Raw genomic sequence first — 19,513 nt, 5'->3', positions numbered from 1 at the left:
GCAGGTGTGCACTGGGGGGTCTCTGCAGGTGTGCACTGGGGGGGGTCTCTGCTCTTGATGTTACATGAACTCATAACTTTACTTAACCCAAAAAAATCTTATATTTATAGACTTCACAACGCTTCATTTTTCATTGTATCATAGGGAAAGCGGAAAATACAGTTATACGGCATTTATGTCTGTCTAATTAATCAGGTATGTCTAATTAATCAGATCTCTCTCTATCTCTGCACAGGCACAGGCACAGGCACAGGCACACGCACAGACAAACACACACACACACACACAGACACACACCGTTTGTATGAGGTTTCCCCTCTTCCCGGATATCAATTAAACAATAATTACAAAGCAGCCGGGACATAAAGATTTCATTGCAGCCATAAAGCAAATGACTATTAGACTGTGTGCTGCCGGCGGTCCTAATTACACACTAATATACAGTGTACACCGGGGCTTCCAGGGAGCCAGGGCCGCAGCAAAGGAAGGGTTAAAGTTTGTGTGCAGCGTACTCAGTACTCCTGCTCAGTATAACCGCGGTATAACTGATGGCCGCTGCGTGTCTCACACATACCGGGGTTATCCCCAGGGCAGCGAGTGCGTATTATCGCCGCTCCGGCGATGTCCATGTATAAGGCTGCGGATACGGTGCAGCGACGCGCTTGGCGTGATTGTATACGTGGTAGTAGGTGAACATGTCCACACTGCGTGTGCGTACGCGCACGTATGCTTGGGGAGACAAGCAAAACTGATTTCTAAGCGTGTTGAAGGGTCACATGACATGGCAACAACGAATGCGACGTCACGATACTTCCTTCACGGACACGCCCCGATCCAGGCAATGTGCCACGCCCCCCAGCTCACGCTCGTAAATTGCTGCAGGACAGGCTAGCGCTCCTGCTCAGAGAGTTGGTGACGTCATGGCGCTGAAGCATGAGCGTGCGTTGCTATACCGCAGCCTAAGTCTGTGAGCTGCGAATGTACGTGTAAGGTGGCCAGGTGGCTTCTCAAAAATACTAGAGAATGGTGAAAGGTGCGACACGCTGCAGACACACACGCACACCCCTCTCCACTCCATGCTGTTTCCTCCTCTCCGTGGCCCCACCCCCAGACACCTCCTCCTAGTTAGCTGCATTACCTAGCAGAAGCCAGTCAGGGTGGAGGAAGCTGCCCAGCCCCCTAGTATGAGCCCTGCACGGAGAAATCCCGCGGCCCCCCCAAGCCGGTTAGGTCACTATGTCCAGAAAGGTCGGTATCCGTGGCGTAGCCAGACATTTGCGGCCCCCCGGCCAAAAATAAATCGGGGCCCCATTAATACTGACTGCAATTTTTTCTCCCTGCCCCGTCCTCTCCCTAATCCTCTATCTCATCATCCCTCCCCATCATCTGTCCCCCTCCCCATCATCATCTCTAACCCTACTCATCTCTCCCCCCTCCTCCTCCCCACTCCTCCTCCTCATCATCTCTCCCTCCTCATATCCCCCCTCCTCATCATCAGCTCTCTCCCCCCAACATCATGATCAGCTCTCCTCCCTCCCCCTCATCCTCTCTCCTCCCTCCTCTCTGTCTCCCCCACATCCTGTCTCCTCCCTTCCCCCCTCTTCCTCTCTCCTCCCTGCCCCCATCTTCCTCTCTCCTCCCTGCCCCCATCTTCCTCTCTCCTCCCTCCCCCATCTTCCTCTCTCCTTCCGCCCCCATCTTCCTCTCTCCTCCCTCCCCCCATCTTCCTCTCTCCTCCCTCCCACCCTCTTCCTCTATCCTCCCTCCCCCCTCTTCCTCTCTCCTCTCTCCCCCCTCTTCCTCTCTCCTCCCTCCCCCCTCTTCCTCTATCCTCCCCCCTCTTCCTCTCTCCTCCCCCTCTTCCTCTCTCCTCCAACCTCTTCTTCTCTCCTCCCTCACCCCCCATCCTCTCTCCTCCCTCCCCCCATCCTCTCTCCTCCCTCCCCCCATCCTCTCTCCTCCCTCCCCCCATCCTCTCTCCTCCCTCCCCCATCCTCTCTCCTCCCTCCCCCCATCCTCTCTCCTCCCTCCCCCCCATCCTCTCTCCTCCCTCCCCCCATCCTCTCTCCTCCCTCCCCCACCCTCGTCCTCCCTCCCCCATCCTCTCTCCTCCCTCCCCCATCCTCTCCTCCCTCCCCCATCCTCTCTCCTCCCTCCTCTCTGTCTCCCCCACATCCTGTCTCCTCCCTTCCCCCCCTGTTCCTCTCTCCTTCCTGCCCCCATCTTCCTCTCTCCTCCCTCCCCCATCTTCCTCTCTCCTCCCTCCCCCCTCTTCCTCTCTCCTCCCCCCTCTTCCTCTCTCCTCCCACCTCTTCCTCTCTCCTCCCACCTCTTCCTCTCTCCTCCCTCACCCCCCATCCTCTCTCCTCCCTCCCCCCATCCTCTTCCTCCCTCCCCCAACCTCTCTCCTCCCTCCCCCATCCTCTCTCCTCCCTCCCCCATCCTCTCTCCTCCCTTCCCCCCAACCTCTCTTCTCCCTCCCCCCCAACCTCTCTTCTCCCTCCCCCCATCCTCTCTCCTCCCTCCCCCATCCTCTCTCCTCCCTCCCCCCCATCCTCTCTTCTCCCTCACCCCCCATCCTCTCTCCTCCCTCACCCCCCATCCTCTCTCCTCCCTCACCCCCCCTCTTCCTCTCTCCTCCCTCACCCCCCCTCTTCCTCTCTCCTCCCTCACCCCCCCTCTTCCTCTCTCCTCCCTCACCCCCCCTCTTCCTCTCTCCTCCCTCACCCCACCTCTTCCTCTCTCCTCCCTCACCCCCCCTCTTCCTCTCTCCTCCCTCACCCCCCCTCTTCCTCTCTCCTCCCTCACCCCCCCTCTTCCTCTCTCCTCCCCCACCCCCCCCTCTTCCTCTCTCCTCCCTCACCCCCCTCTTCCTCTCTCCTCCCTCACCCCCCCTCTGCCTCTCTCCTTCCTCACCCCCCTCTGCCTCTCTCCTTCCTCACTCCCCCCACTTCCTCTCTCCTCCCTCACCCCCTTCTTCCTCTCTCCTTCCTCACCCCCCCTCTTCCTCTCTCCTCCCTCACCCACAATCTTCCTCTCTCCCCCCTCTTCCTCCCTCCCCCCTCTTCCTCCCTCCACCCTTCTTCCTCCCTCCACCCTTCTTCCTCTCTCCACCCTCTTCCTCCCTCCCCCTCTTCCTCCCTCCCCCATCCTCTCTCCTCCCTCCCCCATCCTCTCCTCCCTCCCCCATCCTCTCCTCCCTCCCCCCATCCTCTCTCCTCCCTCCCCCCATCCTCTCTCCTCCCTCCCCCCCAAGGGCGTTAACCCTTTCTGGCTCACATTTTAGCTCCATTGCCTCTTCAGAGTTTATTGCAATGGTCTCTGAGTGAGAAGAAAGTTTCCCTGGGTCTCTTTCCATTGTTTCTGCCTCCGCTGCTGTCTGCAATGTACCTGTGTTTGCCTCCTGACTGACTCCTGCTGCAATCCCCTCATGTAGGAGGCTACCAGCCTCAGTTTCCATGTGCTGAGGACTCTCAGCCTCTCTTCCCTTAGCACATTCAGCCTCTGCACTGTGTTTGGGCACTTTGCTATAAGGCTTGTTTGTCTGCCTGCACTCTCTTGCCGCCCGCCTGCGCTCTCTTGCCGCCCGCCTGCGCTCTCTTGCCGCCCGCCTGCGCTCTCTTGCCGCCCGCCTCCTCTTTTCCAGCTCAGCCTCCCTTCCTTTTCCTCTGTTATAACATTACTTTGCTGCTGGGATTTAGTGCTCTGGGTTTGCATGTTACTTTCCCCGGACTGAACCAGCACCTCACCCGTTCCCTGTGTCTCTTCCTCCGTTCCTTCCTGCTCAGCAATCTCTTTCTCTCTCGTCTTTTCTCTCTGAATTCTCCTCACTTCTCTTTCCGTTTGCAGAAGATCCTCAGTGTCAGTAACATCCAGGCCACAGCCCCTGGGGTTCCCAGGTTCCCCTGCCCCAGCACCACCACCCCCTCCTGGGTCTGAGGCCACACTGTGCCCCTAGTGGGAGCTCAGACAGACACAGCCTCTCTCTGCAAGGGTGACCTCCTGACTGCAGAGTATCAGGGACAGGATCACACAGTCCTGGGTGTATATGTAATATAGGGTATTTTTTTATTATAAAAAAAAAACAATTTTACAAACATATCAATACAAAAGCAACAAACAAGTTAAAATATACAATTTTACATATTATGTACACTGTATAAAGAAAATATTTACACACTTATATCTGACACCCGTCCATCTTCCCCCCCAGGACTTTTTTTTTTTTTATAACTTCAATTTTATTTGTTTTTCAGTATCGAAACTGTGACATTGGCTTAACAAACATTCAGGCATTGTATCATGGCAATATCATACAGGTGTTCAGATTAACAATTGTTCCAAATGCTATTTAATCTAGACTATATGAAAATAACATTGAATTACTCTAAATGCACAGAACTGTCATGGAACAAGAATCATATTTCTGTTTGACCCCCCTTCTGCTTGTCAGCTCCAAAGTTCAGTTGCATGTATTTGTTCCTCACACACATACTGTGCCTGTGTGATGTATCACTATGTTGCCTTTTCCTTCCAGTCTGCCGGTACTCTGGTTGCCCTGGCAACATATCCAGTCCTCCAAGGTATTGGACTTTACCATTCCCCCCTGTCCCTGCTGTCAGTTGGTTTAGCCTGCCCCTATTCCTGTGTCACAAGCAGGACCTTCTTTCTTTTCATTCCGGACTTGGCTGAGTGAGTACCTTCCTGTCACACTCCCATGGCAAGGCTATCTCTTTCTACCTGCCCTCAACCACAAACTCACAACTACACAACATCCACAAGTACCTGTATTCAATGCTGCTTTTCCAATAAAGTGAAGGAATATTATAGGACTTGGTGTGATTTGGAAAGGGGGCTGAGTTAAGCTATCTGGGGCTATTCACACATCACACGTGACCCTAGCTTCAGAATACAGAACCACTAACCAACAAAGAACAAAACACAAATGAAGAAACACGGGTGAAAAGGGGGGGAGGAGGGGATGGGTGAGTGTCCTGGTCTGCTCCCCCGCTGGGGCTGCCCCCACATGATAATCAATCTCTTATAAACCTCGCTGGTGCAGGAAATGGCTCTGCTGAGGCCCGAATATGCCTCTGGCTATCCTCACCTTGCTCTCTCTGCCTATTACCTCTGTTTTAGGCTCCAATACTACTCAAAAGAGAACGCCTCTGGGTCTATTAGTGCCAAATCGTGCTTACCTCAACCCCGGGGGTATCTGTCTGGGCCAGCCAAGGCGTCCAGACTTTTAGGAAATTATTGCCAGTGTCACTAACCAGACTTAGTCTTTGATCCGCGCTTTTGCTTCTGAAGACGGGTCGGGTCTCCCATAGAGATTGCCTAGTGCGGGTTGTCAGATTACTGGCAACCCTATCCTGCCACCGTATACGGGTACGCTGCTTTGCGCAAACCCGGAAGTGGCTGTGAGGGACTGCAGACCGTGTGACGTGAGGCTTCAGCTGTTCACAGCGCGTGGGAACACAAACCTTTGCCAGCTGACTACCGCCGGGCCAGACACCCACGGAGCGGGGCAACAAGGAGATAAATCTGCATCAGATGCTCTGGACAGCAGACTTTTAATGTGTAAGTGACTATTTGCATTTGTCTGTTTTGTTCAATATACACCTTTCACCATCAGTGCGCCTTGTGCTTTCTTTTCTCATTAACCAGACTTGTTAATTTTTCTATCTGGCATACCAACCAAATTCTGTTCCGATCTTTGGGATAGATGGGATTTCCGGTTGTTTCCATAATGCTGCGATCTCGTATCTCGTTGCCGTTGCAAAATGTGCAATCAGTTTATTACCTGCTTTGGATAAACCCGGCATTGGTCTGTTCAAAAGGAACAACCAAGGGTCCGGGGGAATTGTGAGGTCAAACATCCTCTGGATCCAATTTCTAATTTCCTCCCATATAGGGGAGATCCGAGGGCAGGACCACAGCATATGTAACAGATTCGCCTTTTCTCCACATTGTCTAGGGCACAATGGGGAGTAACCTGGGAACGAACCGAGGTAATTTAAGTGGGGTTAGATACCACCTCATCAGGACTTTATATGCGTTCTCCTTTAATGTAGTGCAGATCGATGTTTTGGACACCGCCGTGACTATTGCCGTCCAAGTTACTCCCTCTAACTCCTCCCCTAAATCTGCCTCCCATTGCTTGATGTAGTTTAACTTTGGGTGTTCTCCTGAACCCAGAACCGATCACTTCTCTGTACATCTGCGATGTGAGTTCCCATGTGTCGGATTTTCTGACACAGAGAGTCTCAAAAGTAGTCAAGGGGGGGGTGGGGCGAATTTGTTATAAAATGCTCTCATCCGGAGGTATCTAAAGAATTCTGAGGGGGGGGATATTTTTGTCTGATCTAATTTGGTCGAATGATTTAATACCCTTTCTACCATCCAGATCTCTAAATCTATTAAAGCCATTTAGTTTCCAACTAGAGAAGTCGCTACTATTCAGACGTGGGGCAAAGTCTGGGTTGCCCCAGAGGGGGTCATCAGTGAGTTGTTGTTGGTTAAAGCACACTTAGATTTACATGCCTCCCACACAGATAAGGAGCTGGTCATTGAGGAGAGTGGCGTGCAAGCTGACTTGAGCGCTGTTTTAGGAAGCCAAATGAAATTACTCGGCTCCAATGGGGAGCAGAATTCACTCTCCAGTGCCACCCATCTTTTCAATGCTGGGTCGCACTGCCACTGTATAATTTGGCATAATAGTGCCGCCTTCTAATAGGACAACAGGCAAGGTACCGCCAGACCCCTCGTTAGGGGAGTTTTCTTTAGAATTTATCTATTTACTCCTGGCTTCTTTCCTCCCCAGATACATTTAGAGATCGCGGACTGAAGTGAGAGTATTTCCTTCAGTCTCGGTGGCACCGGTAACGTCTGAAATAGATATAGAATGCGAGGGAGGAGATTCATTTTGACGCTATAAATCTTTCCTAGCCAGGAGATCCTGTATGTTTCCCATTTTCTCAGGTCTTCTTTTAATGTCCGAATAAGCTTGGGATAATTTGCCTCATACATAGATCTATAATCTTTGGTAATGTAGACCCCTAGATATTTTATATTTTTGCTTTACCAATTAAAATAAAGCCTGATTAGTTTTTCGATCTCTTTTATTTAGTTTTTCGATCTCTTTTATTTATTTATTTATTTATAAAATGTGTTACCAGGATGTAATACATTGAGAGTTACCTCTCGTTTTCAAGTATGTCCTGGGCACAGAGTTAAGACAAATAATACATGGTTACAAATACAGTTACATAATGAACAGGGTATACATTATATACAGGACATTGCATGTACAGTTAAAGATAATTTATGTTATGGGCGTATGTAACAGTTACAGACCAGATTAAAATGTGAGACAGCCTTAGATTTGAAAGAACTAAAACTGGTGGTGGATGTGAGAGTCTCCGGTAGGTTGTTCCAGTTTTGGGGTGCACGGTAAGAGAAGGAGGAGCGGCCGGATACTTTGTTGAGCCTTGGGACCATGAACAGTCTTTTGGAGTCTGATCTCAGGTGATAGGTGCTGCATGTGGCAGGGGTGAGGAGCTTGTTCAGGTAGCTGGGTAGCTTGCCCATAAAGAATTTGAAGGCAAGACAGGAAAGGTGAACTTTGCGCCTAGACTCGAGTGATGACCAATCTAGTTCTTTGAGCATTTCGCAGTGATGTGTGTTATAGTTGCATTGGAGAACAAAACGACAAATTGAATTGTAGAGGGTGTCAAGTTTGCTAAGGTGGGTTTGAGGTGCCGAGCCATATACTATGTCTCCATAGTCAATAATTGGCATTAGCATCTGCTGTGCGATACGTTTTCTGACCAGGAGACTTAGGGAGGATTTGTTCCTGTAAAGTACCCCTAGTTTGGCATAGGTCTTGGTTGTCAGGGTATCAATGTGCATCCCGAATGTTAAGTGGGAGTCAAACCATATGCCCAGGTATTTAAAACTAGTAACAGGAGTTAGGGTGGTGTTAGTGTTGGTTCTAATCTGGAGCTCAGTCGCTGGAAGCTTTAAAAATTTAGTCTTGGTCCCAAACACCATTGTTACAGTCTTGTCAGTGTTTAAAAACAGTTTGTTTTGGGAAATACAGTTTTCGAGTCTGAAAAAGTCAGACTGAAGTATGTGTTGAAGGTCAGAGAGGCTATGGCTTTGTGCATATAGGATTGTGTCATCTGCATACATGTGTATTGAGGCTTTTGGGAGGTTAATATTTAGAGTTTCTGATTTGGCTTGGTTAATCTTAAAGCCGGAGATTTTATTAAATTTCCCTAGCAAGTCAAACAAGTTCGGCAAGGAGGTGAGAGGTTTTGATATTGACAGGAAAATATCATCAGCATACAGAGCCACCTTGTGGGTCTGGGAGTGAACTGCTATGCCCGAAAAATATCCGGGTTATCCCAGATCTGTGCTGCCATGGGCTCCATGCACAGGGTGAAAGGGGGCAGCCCTGTCTTGTGCCGCTCTTAATTTGGAAGGGGTCTGATGGGAAAACCTGATGGATTACTCTAGCTGCCGGTCTCGAATATAATGATAAAATTGCGTTCCCAGCCCTTTCCCCGAAACCGAAAGCTCCAAGCGTGGCTTTTAAGTAAGGCCAGTTAATCTTGTCAAAGGCTTTTTCTGCGCCTAGACAACATCATTACCTGTATCTTTTTTGCATTGGCTACTTCTATCAGATCAATGATTCGTCGAGTGTTGTCTGCAGCCTGTCGATCCTTAATAAATCCGACTTGATATGGATGTATCAGCCTAGACAGGATGTGACTTAATCTGTTAGCCAATAGTTTAGCATACATTTTGATGTCTGTGTTAATTAAACAAATTGGTCTATCGCTTTTACAATCTTGTGGATCTACCTGGTTTATGTATTACTGATATGGACGCCTGGAGCATCTGCCCGGGGAATGGGGCCCCTGCCAGGACTGCATTGAACATCCGAAGGAGACAAGGAGCCCGCTGCTTAAAGAACTTCTTATAATAGAGATTTGAGAAGCCATCTGGCCCTGGTACCTCCCTATCCGAAGCGCTTAATCTTGGTAGCTTGGAGCTTTCCAGGAATTCCCTTAGAGCTCTTTTTGTTCTAGAATTGTGTGCCACTTTTTCTCCATCATATAGACCTTCGTAGAATCTTTTAAATTCCTCCACTATTAGTTTTGGGTTGGCCGTGGTAGATCCCGATTTGGTTCGTATTGCCTGAATATTATAATTTGGTTGTATATTCCTCATTTTGTTTACTAGCACGGTATCTGGCCTGTTCGCTTTCTCGTAGTACTTCCTCGTTGACCAGCTCAGTGCTTTATCCGCCCGTGAGGCTAAATGTAGGTTCAACTCGATTTTAATGTCTTTCAGTTCTTTTAAGATCTGCGGATTAGTGCTTTGCTTATGGCAGTCCGCGAGACACTTTAGCTTACAGCTTCGTTATTTTAGCGTTTCTTTCTCTCTTGTGTCTAGCTGCAATGCTGATTAAAGTGCCTCTCATTGTTGCCTTATGGGCTTTCCAGAGAGTAGAGTAAGAATTTACACTGCCATTATTTATCTTAAAAATTTGGGCAATCTCTTCTCCTATAGATTGGTGGATTTCTGGGATTTTCAGGATTGACTCATTAAGTTTCCAATTTGCTCCCGGTCTGCCTAGGGGAATTTGATCGCACCTTAGCTCAATCGGTGCATGGTCCGACCATGAAATGTCATGGATCGCTGCCCGGGAGGCCTTGGGGACCAGTCTACTAGAGATAAAGAAGTAATCGATTCTGCTGTACGTGTTGGGGTGGGAATAGAAGGTATAATCCCTTTCGGTCGGGTGAAGTTCTCTCCAAATATCTATGTTTGTTTATCTGCAGACCCTTGGTTAATGCCGTCCATGCCCCCTTATTATTGGGTCTATGTGAACCTGATCTGTCTACGTTCAAGTCTATTGCGATGTTGAAGTCCCCAGCTACTATTGTATTCCCTTTAGCTATGTTACTCCGTGTCTGAAAACAATTGGTGAAAAATCCTGGGTCCTGGTCACAAGGGGCATACACATTGGCTACTGTCAGGGGTGGTTCCAGTACCGAGCCCACTAGAATCAAGAACCTCCCCTCCTTGTCTTTCTTGACTGTCTCCACTATAAAAGGGGAGTTATTGTGGATCAGTATTGCAACCCCTCTCTTTTTCACTGTGGCCGAAGCTAAGAAGAATTGCCTAAAATGTTTAGCAATAAATGTAGGAGCACTGTTTGTCTAAAATGAGTCTCTTGGATCAGCACTATGTCCGCCTGTTTCTTTTTGTAATCCGCCAATGCTACCCGGCGTTTATTAGGGCTATTCAGGCCTTTGGCATTGTATGAGATTATGTTAACGGACATTGTCGCTTACCTTGTATCGTACTTGACGAGCAGTTTTCCCAATTCGTCCACACCGCCCCGTGGTCATTCGGGCCCCCGGCCGGGGAGAGAGCAGACACTAAGGGTAGGTAGGAGGAAAGGGGGGAGGGGGTAACAAAAGAACCCGACGGGACAGGTGCAGGGTATTCCCCGCCTCTGTCCCTCTACCCGGGGGGTGAGTCCAAGCACAGGCACCGATACCATCGGTACCAATACTTCCCTGGGACTTGTACGTGCCCATGGATAACGGCCATGTAGCACGTTAGGAGCCGTCGAGGTGGTCCTGCCTCCGGCAACTATTATACATTTAACATTTGATTGTCAACATAATCACAAAGCGGCGTTCATCTAAACCCTCCCCCCCCCCTTTTATTTATTACCATAAGAATTATATACCAATGTTGCTACCTGAACCTGAGCAAGTTAAAGTGTGAACTCCCTAACATGGGGTGTGTAACTCATCCTCTCTGCTTATCTATATATAACCTTGTTCTCTCCCCTCCAGCTCGGCCATCAGAATAGAACCACATCGCTCAGGGACTGCACCTCCCCTCCCTCCCCACCACCCCTCTCACTTCACCGAACCGGACCCACTCCTACTCGGGGGGGGGGGGGCGGGAGCTACGTATCCACCTCTCCCTGCATCCCCCCCTCCGTCTCTTCCGCTCCTTCTGCTCTTGGGATCTCTTATCTCCCTTACTCGCCTGCTTCCTTGTGTGTATGCCAATGGGGTTGTGTGGAGGGGCCTCAGCAGGGCCCGGCACCTTACATGGGGGAGTCCCCTACCGCTCCCCCCCCACAGACCGCTTCATCTCTTCCATCTCAGCTGCTGTCCCCGCGTATCCTTTGACCACCTAATTGGCCACTTGCCTCTGTTTATCTTCCCTTCCGGCCCCCCTAGGCAACTAAGAACATTCATTCTTAACTTTCTCCGCCTCCCTCCCCCCATCGCGGGCCCGCTATCAACCCTGAGGTACCGCACTGGGTATCCAAGCCGGACCCCCATGGGGCACCCTTGCGGCCACGTATCACTTCATCTTAGCCTCCTCCCCCACCTTTTATCCTGCGGACCTCCCAATGTAAGCAATATTAATTATTATGCCCCAGCGCTAACCGCCCCTTTCCTCCCTTGACCCCTTTGTCACCCCCTGTTGGGGCTGAGATTGCCCACTGTGTCACTCGTGGTATTCGTGATCCTGTGTGTGTGTGTGTTCAGGTTCCCAACCCTGGAATGGATTTAGCCGCTGCATCTGGACTAAGTGTGCTAATGGCTATGTGTATGCACGCTACACTAGCCCCTCATATTGGGTGCCCCTTAGCTCTTGTGGGTGCGTAGCGGATCGGGGATGCGGTTGGGCCATCAGGCCCTCTTCCACTCTGCACCGTCTCTACCGTCCTTTCACTCTCTTCCTTCTTTTCTAGGGGCTCTGCTGCGGGTGGTCCTGCCCAGTAGCTGCGAGGCCCAGCTGTGCATCTGCGTCGTCTGCTTGCTGGATGGCGCTTCCCGTCCCTTTCACTCCTCTCCGGAATGTGGTAAGATGGCCGCTGTTCTTTCCCTCCAATAGCCACTAGAGGGAGAACTGTTCAAGCCTAGGGAAGACTGTTAACTGAAAAAACTGGAACTGCAGAACCAGTCTGGTTCCTTTTAAGAGCTACATTGGACTTAATTGAAATCAATTAAGCTGATTTTTCTCTCCTTTCCCTCCCACCAGCTCCCATTCGCCTCCAGGCCATCGCAGGGGCTGGATCCTCATCAGGAGTGAGGTGAGGGGACCCAGCGGAGGCCACTGATAGGCCCAATTTCTTTAAGAATGTGTTGCTTTCGTCTGCATGCTTTAAGGCTAAGGCCCCGCTCCCTCAGTCAGCGCGCAGACAGGCGGGGCGCTGACAGACACAGACCGCGATATGCGGTCTGTAGGGAGCCGGAGCGGGAGGTGGGCGGGAGTGGGAGGGGGGGGAGCGTGGCTTGAGCGGAGGGACCCGCTACTCCCTCCCCCCCTCCCTCCCTCCCTCCACGGCATCGGGCTGCAGGAGGGAGCTGCTGCGGGCTGCTGTAAAGGTAAGCAGCTCCCTCCCCCTTCTGCCACAACACACACACACACTACCTTGAGTAGGAAGCTGCCTGATGACAGCTCCCGCTCCCGCCCCTGCCCCTGATTGGCTCATCAGCGCACCACGGGATGCGTCACCGCTCAGGATCACAATTTTCTTGAATCCCCTGCCGGCTGACGCGTCACAGTACGTAGTGAGCCGTCATTGAGGGGGGACTGGGACCGGCTCGGGAAGATTCCCCTGCTGGTGGGGAACGCTCACGCGGCCGCCTGCGCCGCCGGGCGCAGCGGGTCCCAGCCCTAATGTGAAGGCAGCTCCATACCTCAGGACCAGGAGGCCGAAGGGGAACAGCCACCTGTATCTGATGTCCTTTTCCCTTAGGGCCCTGGTCACCGCGACCAGGCTCCTCCGTCTGGCCATATCCGGTACCCCTCTCACTCGGAAATTGTTCCTCCTTTCCCTGTTCTCCACGTCCTCCAGTTTGTCCCCCAGCTCCACAATCTTGGCCTGCAGGTAAGCCGTGGTCTTGGTGTTCTTATTTACTGTTTTATTAGTGTCCTCCATTTTAGTCTCCAGGACATTCGTTCTTTCCCCCAAGCCGTGTATGTCTTTATGTAAATCCCAGAGTTCCTTGTGTCTTCATTTCCCTCCAAAATTCTTTCAAGTCACTTCTTGTGACCGGGTCTTTATCTCCGGGTATGTTGCTTCCTTCGGAGCGCTCACTTTCAGAGTCGGCGCCCGCGTTCCGTGACTCTGAGCATCCCGCCTTAGCCATCTCCGATCTATTGAAATAATCCGCTGGTAACGGGGCCCCCCTTTTGGCCCTGGCCCGTGCTGACATCTCGGGATGTTCCTGTGTTTGATTTTGCCGTTGCTGTCGGCTTTGCGATATTTATTCGCCGCTTTAGATAATTTTTTTAATGCCGGTGGGGACGGAACCCAAACTTTAGGCTACCATCCACCTCGGCGTTGCGCATGCGCCTCCTCCCCTAGGACTTTGTATCCCACCTGTCTCTCTCCCCCTGCTTTATTTTCTTTACCTGCTCTATAACCTGTTCCCCTGCACAGGTTACAGGCACGAGATCCCGCTCTGTGGGGAGAAGACTGCGGTGATTCACAGCCTGTATTTCACAAGTGCATTGATTAACACCCCTGTGCTACCGCTGTAACCCTGCAAGTGATCCCTAAACACACCGTACACTATATCACCATAGTTTTGACCCTTTAAATCTGGCATCCGTAATGAGGCGGCCATGTCCTCCCACATCTCCACTGTGTAGGGGCACTCCAGGAGGAGGTGCTCCATCGTCTCCAAGATCCCAGCACAGGAACCTCGGGGGCAGTTCCTATCCGCTATGTTTTTATATTTTACATTTGCTCTTACATAAAGACGCCCACGGAAAGTCACCCAGACGGGATCCTGAATCCCAAGAGGGATCCTCGGGTCTAATAGATTCTGTAAGTTCTCTTTCTGGTCCTCTATATCAGGGGTGCAGACTCATAGCTCCCTTCTGTCTGTGTCACCCTGCGGGGGGAGGGACAGACTCATAGCTCCCTTCTGTCTGTGTTACCCTGTGGGGGGAGGGACAGACTCATAGCTCCCTTCTGTCTGTGTCACCCTGCGGGGGGAGGGACAGACACATAGCTCCCTTCTGTCTGTGTCACTGTGTCACCCTGCGGGGGAAGGGACAGACTCATAGCTCCCTTCTGTCTGTGTCACTGTGTCACCCTGCGGGGGGAGGGACAGACTCATTGCTCCCTTCTGTCTGTGTCACTGTGTCACCCTGCGGGGGAAGGGACAGATTCATAGCTCCCTTCTGTCTGTGTCACCCTGTGGGGGGAGGGACAGACTCATAGCTCACTTCTGTCTGTGTCACCCTGCGGGGGGAGGGACAGACTCATAGCTCCCTTCTGCTGTATCACCCTGCGGGGGGAGGGACAGACTCATAGCTCCCTTCTGTTTGTGTCACTGTGTCACCCTGTGGGGGGGGGGGGAGGGACAGATTCATAGCTCCCTTCTGTCTGTGTCACCCTGCGGGGGGAGGGACAGACTCATAGCTCCCTTCTGTCTGTGTCACTGTGTCACCCTGCGGGGGAAGGGACAGATTCATAGCTCCCTTCTGTCTGTGTCACCCTGTGGGGGGAGGGACAGACTCATAGCTGACTTCTGTCTGTGTCACCCTGTGGGGGGAGGGACAGACTCATAGCTCACTTCTGTCTGTGTCACCCTGCGGGGGGAGGGACAGACTCATAGCTCCCTTCTGTCTGTATCACCCTGCGGGGGGAGGGACAGACTCATAGCTCCCTTCTGTTTGTGTCACTGTGTCACCCTGTGGGGGGGGGGGAGGGACAGATTCATAGCTCTGCGGGGGGAGGGACAGACTCATAGCTCCCTTCTGACTGTGTCACCCTGTGGGGGGAGGATCTCTCAGTCTCACGGTGTCACCCTGCGGGGGAGGATCTCTCTGTGTCACGGTGTCACCCTGCGAGGGGAGGATCTCTGTGTCACGGTGTCACCCTGCGGGGGGGGGGGGGTCTGTCTGTGTCACGGTGTCACCCTGTGGGGGAGGATCTCTCTGTGTCACGGTGTCACCCTGCGGGGGGAGGATCTCTCTGTCACGGTGTCACCCTGCGGGGGGAGGGACAGACTCGAATCAACTACAATGCATTATTTTGCTTTCTTTTCTATCCCTCTCTGAGAATCAGACAGTAACCGAATTGTATCAGTGAGTGCCCAGACAGCTACATGATACATGAGTAATGGGTATAACTGTCACAGGGTGGATCCCACCGGTGGCAGGGGAGGGGGGAGGGAGAAGGGGGGATCCTGAAATAAGCTTCTAATCTGAAGTAAACACATTACAGATGAGCTCATCAGCACAAATCTAATTATTATGTGCCAGGCATGGCTTAATTGCTTGTCCTTGACATAAATAATGTCTGGCATAAGCCTATTACCCTGTGTAAGCCCATTATTGCCATAATCGCGGACGCTGTCAAAAGCACAAAACGGAAACGGACGAAGAGAGGAGAATAATGGAATGCAATTAACAGGCAAACAGGGACACGGGGCGTCTTAATTGTTACACGGTCTGATTCAGTGCGTAACGGGGAGGCCGGAGATGCAGCGAGGGAGAGGCTAGAGCTGCAGAGAGGGAGAGGCCGTAGGGAGGGAGAGGCCGGAGCCGCAGGTAGGGAGAGGCCAGAGGTAAGGGAGAGGCCGGAGCCGCAGGGAGGGATAGGCTGAGCCACAGGGAGCCGTAGGGAGGGAGAGGCCGGAGCCACAGGGAGGGAGAGGCAGTAGGGAGGGAGAGGCCGGAGCCGCAGGGAAGGAGAGGCCACAGGGAGGGAGAGGCCAGAGCCGCAGGGAGGGAGTGACCGGAGCGAGGGAGAGGCTGGAGCCGCAGGGAGGGACAGGCCGGAGCTGCAGGGAGGGAGAGGCCGGAGCCGCAGGGAAGGAGAGGCCAGAGCCACAGAGAGAGAGTGGCTGGAGCGAGGGAGAGACCGGAGCTGCAGGGAGGGACAGGCCTGAGCCGCAGGGAGGGAGAGGCCGGAGCCGCAGGGAGGGAGAGGCCGGAGCTGCAGGGAGGGAGAGGCCGGAACCAGGGAGAGGTCGGAGCCAGGGAGAGGCCGGAGCCGCAGGGAGGGACAGGTCGGAGCCGCAGGGAGCAGTAGAGAGGGAGTCGCTGGAGCCGCAGAGAGGGAGAGGCCGCAAGGAGGGACAGGCCGGAGCCACAGGGAGGGACAGGCCGGAGCCGTAGGGAGGGAGAGGCCGGAGCTGCAGGGAGGCAGAGGCCGTAGGGAGGGAGAGGCCGGAGCCGCAGGGAGGGAGAGGCCGGAGCCGCAGGGTGGGAGAGGCCATAGGGAGGGAGAGGCCACAGAGAGGGAGAGGCCAGAGCCACAGAGAGGGAGTGGCTGGAGCGAGGGAGAGGCCGGAGCCGCAGGAAGGGACCGGCCGGAGCCGCAGGGAGGGAGAGGCCGGAGCGAGAGAGCGGCCGGAGCCGCAGGGAGGGACAGGCCGGAGCCGCAGGGAGCCGCAGGGAGGGAGAGGCCGGAGCCGCAGGGAAGGACCGGCCGGAGCTGCAGGGAAGGAGAGGCCAGAGCCGCAGAGAGAGAGTGGCTGGAGCGAGGGAGAGACCGGAGCCGCAAGTAGGGACAGGCTTGAGCCGCAGGGAGGGAGAGGCCGGAGCCACAGGGAGGGAGAGGCCACACGGAGGGAGAGGCCAGAGCTGCAGAGAGGGAGAGGCCGGAGCCGCAGGGAGGGAGAGGCCGGAGCCGCAGAGAAGGAGAGACCGGAGCCGCAGGGAGGGAGAGGCCGGAGCCGCAGGGAGGGAAAGGCCGGAGCCGCAGGGAGGGAAAGGCCGGAGCTGCAGGGAGGGAGAGGCCGGAGCCGCAGGGAGGGAGAGGCCGGAGCCGCAGGGAGGGAAAGGCCGGAGCCGCAGGGAGGGAGAGGCCGAAGCAGAAGGGAGGGAAAGGCCGGAGCCGCAGGGAGGGAGAGGCCGGAGCCGCAGGGAGGGAAAGGCCGGAGCCAGAGGAAGGGAGAGGCCGGAGCCGCAGGGAGGGAGAGGCCGGAGAATCTCTTCTTCATTTCTCTGGCTTTGCATCTGCTTCCCATGCTGTGCTTTAAAGCTGTGTGAATAGCAAGCGTTAGCTAATATGGGCTCCATGTAACAATGGATTTTCAGACAAAAGGTGACACGTGTGCTCATTTGCATGTCATTTCCCAGAATCCCTTGTTGCAGTGGAAGCGCTGCATGTTGGGTGTTAATGGTGAAAGGTAGGGTTGCCGACCTGCCTAAGACATATGAATGTGCTCACAAGTGATCTTTTTATATATATATATATATCGCTTCTCGGCCTTTTGGCTAAGATCAGGGTCTGTCCTGTGAAGGATGGCCCTAGTTGCATCACTTGGTCCTCTGGTCATGGCCTGAGAGGGCGGATGCAAAGTAGCCCGGGCATTTTTAATCTTGCACCCCAGGCTTGGAACACCTGGGGAGCATCACTTGCTGCACTGTGGATGGCTGTTTGGGCGGCGGCCTCCACTTACGAGCACTTGATCAGCACAGATAATTTTGCACCGTCCCCTATTTTTCCCGCACTTGGCCCCCCTTATTGCCTTCCGCTGAGGGGACAAGCCAACTATTTTTTTCACCCGCCTGGCCTTGCAAAGGGCCGGGCGTGCACTCGTGCACACTTTTTTGTGTCGTCTGTCAGAGCACTTCCTGCACTGCATCACACAGCGCACAGGAGCACTTGCACTATGAACTTTTTTTGTTTGTTGGTGTTGGGTTATAGTCACCCTTCTTTCTTCGGAGAGCGAGAAGACTAAGTGCTGGTCGGTGGTCACCCCTCCTTCGGGAAAAGACTACGGTGGGTTAGTAGGCGAAAGCTGAAAACCCTAAAGACTTGGACCCTCCTGCGGCGCCTGCTGCACTAGGAGGGAACGAGAAGGACGTCGGACTCTTCGGAGGAAGACGTCATGGAACCGGACTAGCCTACTCTCCGGAGAAGACTGTCACATGTGGAGCGCACCTGGTCTCACTTGACCACAAGCACGGTTTTTGAGCCACACTTTTTCACCACCAGGGCTACAAAAAAAAAAAAAAAAAAAGCTGTCTGTGGGTGGTTTTCTGGGTATGCACCTTAACCCTGGCTGTGCTCAAAGCTGTGACCATGCAGCAAGCTTAAGCCTATAGGGAACCATGTTAAAAATGGTTTTTGAGGCAAAAAGTGACACTGTGTGCTCATTTGCATGTCATTTCCCAGAATCCCTTGCTGCAGTGGAAGTGCTGTATGCTGGGTGATAATGGGGAAAGGCGGGGTTGCAGACCTGCCTAAGACATGCAGATGAGCATATAGTTGTATTTGCATATATATACCACGACTATTAAGGTTATGGTGGGTAAAAAAAGTGACTAAAACCCTCCACAGTAAAGCAAATGAATATACAGGAATATTTACAGTTGCATATATATATATATACATACACTAAGTGCACAGGAGCATAGCGCCACCTGCTGGTCATGAGGTTTATTACATATATATTTCTCATCCTGCAGAAGAGACATCCAGTCATTATTCTGACACACGGATTATTATTCTGACATGCAGATTATTAATCTGACACACGGATTATTATTCTGACATGCAGATTATTAAACTGACACACGGATTATTATTCTGACATGCAGATTATTAATCTGACACACGGATTATTATTCTGACACACGGATTATTATTCTGACATGCAGATTATTAATCTGACAGTCAGTGCTAGGATTGGCCCCTTTGATAATGATCTGCGGAAATCCGCGTCCCAATGAAACCAGACGATCCAAATCCGCCAATCTATTTTGCTTATAATATTATCAATCATCAGCATTATTATTATCACAGATCGGCCGGAGCCCGTCTCCGGGTTCTGTGAGATCCAAGTGTTCCCTCTGTACTGCTGGACTGGGTCACAGCTTGGGGTTCTGTGAGACCCAGGTGTTCCCTCTGGACCGGGTCACAGCTCGGGGTTCTGTGAGACCCAGGTGTTCCCTCTGGACCGGGTCACAGCTCAGGGTTCTGTGAGACCCAGGTGTTCCCTCTGGACCGGGTCACAGCTCAGGGTTCTGTGAGACCCAGGTGTTCCCTCTGGACCGGGTCACAGCTCGGGGTTCTGTGAGACCCAGGTGTTCCCTCTGGACCGGGTCACAGCTCAGGGTTCTGTGAGACCCAGGTGTTCTCTCTGGACCGGGTCACAGCTCGGGGTTCTGTGAGACCCAGGTGTTCCCTCTGGACCGGGTCACAGCTCAAAATTATCTGTGCTGATCAAGTGCTCGTAAGTGGAGGGTTGCCGACCTGCCTAAGACATATGAATGTGCTCACAAGTGATCTTTTTATATATATATATATATCGCTTCTCGGCCTTTTGGCTAAGATCAGGGTCTGTCCTGTGAAGGATGGCCCTAGTTGCATCACTTGGTCCTCTGGTCATGGCCTGAGAGGGCGGATGCAAAGTAGCCCGGGCATTTTTAATCTTGCACCCCAGGCTTGGAACACCTGGGGAGCATCACTTGCTGCACTGTGGATGGCTGT

General features: G+C 52.6%; 1 protein-coding gene across 2 annotated transcripts in view; it reads left to right on the top strand.

The window, feature by feature from the left end:
- The window catches only part of LOC142497031 (uncharacterized), a 166,419-nt gene that overhangs the window by 96,242 nt on the left and 50,664 nt on the right, over positions 1 to 19,513 (top strand). Inside the window, exons 2-3 of one of the 2 annotated variants that reach the window (XM_075604258.1) lie at positions 11,798 to 11,908; positions 12,088 to 12,139. The exons of the other annotated variant lie outside the window; for it this stretch is intronic. The gene's annotated coding sequence lies outside the window, so the exon portion shown is untranslated. The remainder of the gene's footprint in view (positions 1 to 11,797; positions 11,909 to 12,087; positions 12,140 to 19,513) is intronic. 2 annotated transcript variants of the gene reach the window in all.

Source organism: Ascaphus truei, chromosome 6, assembly GCF_040206685.1.
Source record: "Ascaphus truei isolate aAscTru1 chromosome 6, aAscTru1.hap1, whole genome shotgun sequence".
Taxonomy (NCBI): Eukaryota; Metazoa; Chordata; class Amphibia; order Anura; family Ascaphidae; genus Ascaphus; species Ascaphus truei.
The sequence above is the reverse complement of the archived record's forward strand: the minus strand, read 5'-3'. Positions and strand labels throughout refer to the sequence as shown.